This window comes from Megalopta genalis, unplaced genomic scaffold, assembly GCF_051020955.1.
Source record: "Megalopta genalis isolate 19385.01 unplaced genomic scaffold, iyMegGena1_principal scaffold0137, whole genome shotgun sequence".
Classification (NCBI taxonomy): Eukaryota; Metazoa; Arthropoda; class Insecta; order Hymenoptera; family Halictidae; genus Megalopta; species Megalopta genalis.
In genome coordinates this window covers 167,501-175,533 of record NW_027476206.1, presented here as the reverse complement: position 1 = coordinate 175,533, position 8,033 = coordinate 167,501, and positions in this window count along the sequence as shown.

Sequence of the window (8,033 nt, the reverse complement as noted above, 5' to 3'; positions counted from 1 at the left end):
CGCGTTATGTTAAATATTTCAAGGTTCCCGATTCCACAAAATTATAAAAAGTATACGGCTGTGTAGCAGGGACCAAAACGAGTAATTTCGTGTATAAAGTTTAATTAATATCCCATTAGTTTCCGGGAAACATCGATAATTCCGATCTAGAAAGAGACAGAGACAGTCGATCCGCGTTATGTTAAATATCTCAAGGTTCCCGATTCCACAAAATTATAAAAAGTATACGGCTGTGTAGCGGGGATCAAAACGAGTAATTTCGTGTATAAAGTTTAATTAAACTCCCATTAGTTTGCCGGGAAACATCGATTATTCCGATCTAGAAAGAGACAGAGACAGTCGATCCGCGTTATGTTAAATATCTCAAGGTTCCCGATTCCACAAAATTATAAAAAGTATACGGCTGTGTAGCGGGGATCAAAACGAGTAATTTCATGTATAAAGTTTAATTAAACTCCCAATAGTTTGCCGGGAAACATCGATTATTCCGATCTAGAAAGAGACAGAGACAGTCGATCCGCGTTATGTTAAATATTTCAAGGTTCCCGATTCCACAAAATTATAAAAAGTATACGGCTGTGTAGCGGGGATCAGAACGAGTAATTTCATGTATAAAGTTTAATTAAACTCCCAATAGTTTGCCGGGAAACATCGATTCTTCCGATCTAGAAAGAGACAGAGACAGTCGATCCGCGTTATGATAAATATTTCGAGGTTCCCGATTCCACAAAATTATAAAAAGTATACGGCTGTGTAGCGGGGACCAAAACGAGTAATTTCATGTATAAAGTTTAATTAAACTCCCAATAGTTTGCCGGGAAACATCGATTCTTCCGATCTAGAAAGAGACAGAGACAGTCGATCCGCGTTATGATAAATATTTCGAGGTTCCCGATTCCACAAAATTATAAAAAGTATACGGCTGTGTAGCGGGGATCAGAACGAGTAATTTCATGTATAAAGTTTAATTAAACTCCCAATAGTTTGCCGGGAAACATCGATTCTTCCGATCTAGAAAGAGACAGAGACAGTCGATCCGCGTTATGTTAAATATTTCAAGGTTCCCGATTCCACAAAATTATAAAAAGTATACGACTGTGTAGCGGGGATCAAAACGAGTAATTTCATGTATAAAGTTTAATTAAACTTCCAATAGTTTGTCGGGAAACATCGATAGTTCGATCGCGCGAGAGAGACAGAGAAACGAACAGACTTCTTTTCGATTTACGGCTAAAATAAATTTTTCTAATTTTTTTCAATAACATATTCTTGCTTAGATAACTTTTTTACATAGGGATTAAGCATTTAGAACGATATAATGTTTAAAATAAGGGCACTTTACTCTTGACATTTTACGGTTTTTTCAATTTTCTGAAAAATCCTATCATTAGATTTTTTTAAAAATACGATATTCTTGCTTAACTAACGTTTCTACATAGGGATTAAGCATTTAGAACGAAATCTAATGTCAGAAAATGGCACTTTACTCTTGACATTTTTCGGTTTTTTCAATTTTCTGGAAAATCGTATCATTAGATTTTTTTAAAAATACGATATTCTTGCTTAACTAACGTTTTTACATAGGGATTAAGCATTTAGAACGAAATCTAATGTAGGAAAATGGTACTTTACTCTTGATCGGTACGTTGGGACTTTGAAAATATTCGGGGGTTCCAATCGCTCGTCTGTTGCATCATAGCGCGTCTCGGCGCAATCGACCGATTCGCTCGATCCATTATTTTCGATTTACGGCTAAAATAAATTTTTCTAATTTTTTTCAATAACATATTCCTGCTTAAATATCTTTTTTACATAGGGATTAAGCATTTAGAACGATACATTGTTTAAAGTAAGGGCACTTTACTCTTGACATTTTACGGTTTTTTCAATTTTCTGAAAAATCCTATCATTAGATTTTTTTAAAAATACGATATTCTTGCTTAACTAACGTTTCTACATAGGGATTAAGCATTTAGAACGAAATCTAATGTCAGAAAATGGCACTTTACTCTTGACATTTTTCGGTTTTTTCAATTTTCTGGAAAATCCTATCATTAGATTTTTTTAAAAATACGATATTCTTGCTTAACTAACGTTTTTACATAGGGATTAAGCATTTAGAACGAAATCTAATGTAGGAAAATGGTACTTTACTCTTGATCGGTACGTTGGGACTTTGAAAATATTCGGGCGTTCCAATCGCTCGTCTGTTGCATCATAGCGCGTCTCGGCGCAATCGACCGATTCGCTCGACCCATTATTTTCGATTTACGGCTAAAATAAATTTTTCTCATTTTATTCAATAACATATTCTTGCTTAGATAACTTTTTTACATAGGGATTAAGCATTTAGAACGATATAATGTTTAAAATAAGGGCACTTTACTCTTGACATTTTACGGTTTTTTCAATTTTCTGAAAAATCCTATCATTAGATTTTTTTAAAAATACGATAATCTTGCTTAACTAACCTTTCTACATAGGGATTAAGCATTTAGAACGAAATCTAATGTCAGAAAATGGCACTTTACTCTTGACATTATTCGGTTTTTTCAATTTTCTGGAAAATCCTATCATTAGATTTTTTTTAAAATACGATATTCTTGCTTAACTAACGTTTTTACATAGGGATTAAGCATTTAGAACGAAATCTAATGTAGGAAAATGGTACTTTACTCTTGATCGGTACGTTGGGACTTTGAAAATATTCGGGCGTACGCGGCGCGCTCGGCGCTTCGAACAGCTCCGGTGTCCCCATTATTTTCGATTTACGGCTAAAATAAATTTTTCTAATTTTTTTCAATAACATATTCCTGCTAAAATAACTTTTTTACATAGGGATTAAGCATTTAGAACGATACATTGTTTAAAATAAGGGCACTTTACTCTTGACATTTTACGGTTTTTTCAATTTTCTGAAAAATCCTATCATTAGATTTTTTTAAAAATACGTTATTCTTGCTTAACTAACGTTTCTACATAGGGATTAAGCATTTAGAACGAAATCTAATGTCAGAAAATGGCACTTTACTCTTGACATTTTTCGGTTTTTTCAATTTTCTGGAAAATCGTATCATTAGATTTTTTTAAAAATACGATATTCTTGCTTAACTAACGTTTTTACATAGGGATTAAGCATTTAGAACGAAATCTAATGTAGGAAAATGGTACTTTACTCTTGATCGGTACGTTGGGACTTTGAAAATATTCGGGGGTTCCAATCGCTCGTCTGTTGCATCATAGCGCGTCTCGGCGCAATCGACCGATTCGCTCGATCCATTATTTTCGATTTACGGCTAAAATAAATTTTTCTAATTTTTTTCAATAACATATTCCTGCTTAAATAACTTTTTTACATAGGGATTAAGCATTTAGAACGATACATTGTTTAAAGTAAGGGCACTTTACTCTTGACATTTTACGGTTTTTTCAATTTTCTGAAAAATCCTATCATTAGATTTTTTTAAAAATACGATATTCTTGCTTAACTAACGTTTCTACATAGGGATTAAGCATTTAGAACGAAATCTAATGTCAGAAAATGGCACTTTACTCTTGACATTTTTCGGTTTTTTCAATTTTCTGGAAAATCGTATCATTAGATTTTTTTAAAAATACGATATTCTTGCTTAACTAACGTTTTTACATAGGGATTAAGCATTTAGAACGAAATCTAATGTAGGAAAATGGTACTTTACTCTTGATCGGTACGTTGGGACTTTGAAAATATTCGGGGGTTCCAATCGCTCGTCTGTTGCATCATAGCGCGTCTCGGCGCAATCGACCGATTCGCTCGATCCATTATTTTCGATTTACGGCTAAAATAAATTTTTCTAATTTTTTTCAATAACATATTCCTGCTTAAATAACTTTTTTACATAGGGATTAAGCATTTAGAACGATGCATTGTTTAAAGTAAGGGCACTTTACTCTTGACATTTTACGGTTTTTTCAATTTTCTGAAAAATCCTATCATTAGATTTTTTTAAAAATACGATATTCTTGCTTAACTAACGTTTCTACATAGGGATTAAGCATTTAGAACGAAATCTAATGTCAGAAAATGGCACTTTACTCTTGACATTTTTCGGTTTTTTCAATTTTCTGGAAAATCCTATCATTAGATTTTTTTAAAAATACGATATTCTTGCTTAACTAACGTTTTTACATAGGGATTAAGCATTTAGAACGAAATCTAATGTAGGAAAATGGTACTTTACTCTTGATCGGTACGTTGGGACTTTGAAAATATTCGGGCGTTCCAATCGCTCGTCTGTTGCATCATAGCGCGTCTCGGCGCAATCGACCGATTCGCTCGACCCATTATTTTCGATTTACGGCTAAAATAAATTTTTCTCATTTTATTCAATAACATATTCTTGCTTAGATAACTTTTTTACATAGGGATTAAGCATTTAGAACGATATAATGTTTAAAATAAGGGCACTTTACTCTTGACATTTTACGGTTTTTTCAATTTTCTGAAAAATCCTATCATTAGATTTTTTTAAAAATACGATAATCTTGCTTAACTAACCTTTCTACATAGGGATTAAGCATTTAGAACGAAATCTAATGTCAGAAAATGGCACTTTACTCTTGACATTTTTCGGTTTTTTCAATTTTCTGGAAAATCGTATCATTAGATTTTTTTAAAAATACGATATTCTTGCTTAACTAACGTTTTTACATAGGGATTAAGCATTTAGAACGAAATCTAATGTAGGAAAATGGTACTTTACTCTTGATCGGTACGTTGGGACTTTGAAAATATTCGGGGGTTCCAATCGCTCGTCTGTTGCATCATAGCGCGTCTCGGCGCAATCGACCGATTCGCTCGATCCATTATTTTCGATTTACGGCTAAAATAAATTTTTCTAATTTTTTTCAATAACATATTCCTGCTTAAATAACTTTTTTACATAGGGATTAAGCATTTAGAACGATACATTGTTTAAAGTAAGGGCACTTTACTCTTGACATTTTACGGTTTTTTCAATTTTCTGAAAAATCCTATCATTAGATTTTTTTAAAAATACGATATTCTTGCTTAACTAACGTTTCTACATAGGGATTAAGCATTTAGAACGAAATCTAATGTCAGAAAATGGCACTTTACTCTTGACATTTTTCGGTTTTTTCAATTTTCTGGAAAATCGTATCATTAGATTTTTTTAAAAATACGATATTCTTGCTTAACTAACGTTTTTACATAGGGATTAAGCATTTAGAACGAAATCTAATGTAGGAAAATGGTACTTTACTCTTGATCGGTACGTTGGGACTTTGAAAATATTCGGGGGTTCCAATCGCTCGTCTGTTGCATCATAGCGCGTCTCGGCGCAATCGACCGATTCGCTCGATCCATTATTTTCGATTTACGGCTAAAATAAATTTTTCTAATTTTTTTCAATAACATATTCCTGCTTAAATAACTTTTTTACATAGGGATTAAGCATTTAGAACGATGCATTGTTTAAAGTAAGGGCACTTTACTCTTGACATTTTACGGTTTTTTCAATTTTCTGAAAAATCCTATCATTAGATTTTTTTAAAAATACGATATTCTTGCTTAACTAACGTTTCTACATAGGGATTAAGCATTTAGAACGAAATCTAATGTCAGAAAATGGCACTTTACTCTTGACATTTTTCGGTTTTTTCAATTTTCTGGAAAATCCTATCATTAGATTTTTTTAAAAATACGATATTCTTGCTTAACTAACGTTTTTACATAGGGATTAAGCATTTAGAACGAAATCTAATGTAGGAAAATGGTACTTTACTCTTGATCGGTACGTTGGGACTTTGAAAATATTCGGGCGTTCCAATCGCTCGTCTGTTGCATCATAGCGCGTCTCGGCGCAATCGACCGATTCGCTCGACCCATTATTTTCGATTTACGGCTAAAATAAATTTTTCTCATTTTATTCAATAACATATTCTTGCTTAGATAACTTTTTTACATAGGGATTAAGCATTTAGAACGATATAATGTTTAAAATAAGGGCACTTTACTCTTGACATTTTACGGTTTTTTCAATTTTCTGAAAAATCCTATCATTAGATTTTTTTAAAAATACGATAATCTTGCTTAACTAACCTTTCTACATAGGGATTAAGCATTTAGAACGAAATCTAATGTCAGAAAATGGCACTTTACTCTTGACATTTTTCGGTTTTTTCAATTTTCTGGAAAATCCTATCATTAGATTTTTTTTAAAATACGATATTCTTGCTTAACTAACGTTTTTACATAGGGATTAAGCATTTAGAACGAAATCTAATGTAGGAAAATGGTACTTTACTCTTGATCGGTACGTTGGGACTTTGAAAATATTCGGGCGTACGCGGCGCGCTCGGCGCTTCGAACAGCTCCGGTGTCCCCATTATTTTCGATTTACGGCTAAAATAAATTTTTCTAATTTTTTTCAATAACATATTCCTGCTAAAATAACTTTTTTACATAGGGATTAAGCATTTAGAACGATACATTGTTTAAAATAAGGGCACTTTACTCTTGACATTTTACGGTTTTTTCAATTTTCTGAAAAATCCTATCATTAGATTTTTTTAAAAATACGATATTCTTGCTTAACTAACGTTTCTACATAGGGATTAAGCATTTAGAACGAAATCTAATGTCAGAAAATGGCACTTTACTCTTGACATTTTTCGGTTTTTTCAATTTTCTGGAAAATCGTATCATTAGATTTTTTTAAAAATACGATATTCTTGCTTAACTAACGTTTTTACATAGGGATTAAGCATTTAGAACGAAATCTAATGTAGGAAAATGGTACTTTACTCTTGATCGGTACGTTGGGACTTAGAAAATATTCGGCCGTACGCGGCGCGTCTCGGCGCTTCGAACAGCTCCGGTGTCCCCATTATTTTCGATTTACGGCTAAAATAAATTTTTCTAATTTTTTTCAATTACATATTCTTGCTTAAATAACTTTTTTACATAGGGATTAAGCATTTAGAACGACATGTTGTTTAAAATAATGGTACTTTACTCTTGTGATTTTTCGGTTTTTTTTTATTATTTTGAAAAATAAATTTTTGTAATTTTTTTAAATACGATATTCGTGATCAGTGAACGATTTCACATATGGATTAAGCATTTAGAATCGTGCGGACGCGTTATTAAAAAAGTTTACTCGATGCGATGGGACTTTAAAAAGTTTGTGAAAATTTTCATATTGGGAAAAAATGTGTAATTTTTTGTCTAGTTTACGGTAGTGTAATTTATTTTAATGTTTACTATAAAAATTTTTTTCGTTCGTTCACGCGCTATGTTACAACAGCACGGCCGGGCGGTCTGTTGCCGCGGCGGTTTACACTCATAAGCGCGCGTGCTATTCGGCCGGCGGCGCCGGCGTCCTTGCCGGCCGTTCGGTATCTATAAGAGATACACGGTCCGTGCGAGGCGGACGGAGCAGAGCGGGTTTTGGGCCAATTCTACGATCTCGGTCGAGAAGCTGTCTCAGAGCTCCTTCGGGGCTTCGGTCCTGACTGTTTCGTGCCGTTTACGTTACGGACTTTTCTCCACACAGCGTGGCCACGGGTCGGTGTCTTTGACCGAATGGCCCATATGTGGCAAGCCCTACGGGGTTGGTTACCCGTATGCACTTTGTATGTATACTCGTACTCACTGAGCAATCGACTCTTCTGTCCGAGCGATGGAAAAATTTTTTAAAATGCATCTGTAAGATTTGGAAGCAAATCGTACCAATTGAAAACTGTGGCTAAAATGAATAGCCCAGTGGAGAGAGAAAACTATCAAAAAACTGATTTTTTAAATCAAGAGGTGTCAGAAATCGAAATGCCTAGCGCGAGCGGAAGAACACGCTTTCTCGCCAGTCCAGCATGTGTCCTGTCCGTTCTTCCTCGGCTTGCCGATTTTGCCCAGATCAGAGGTTTCGTGCTTCCGGCGGTCAGAAGATCAGCGTGAGCGTACGCGCTTCCACGACTATGGCATCACCCATGTACTTTTTCCTTTGAATATATTTGAGTACATAAAAAATATT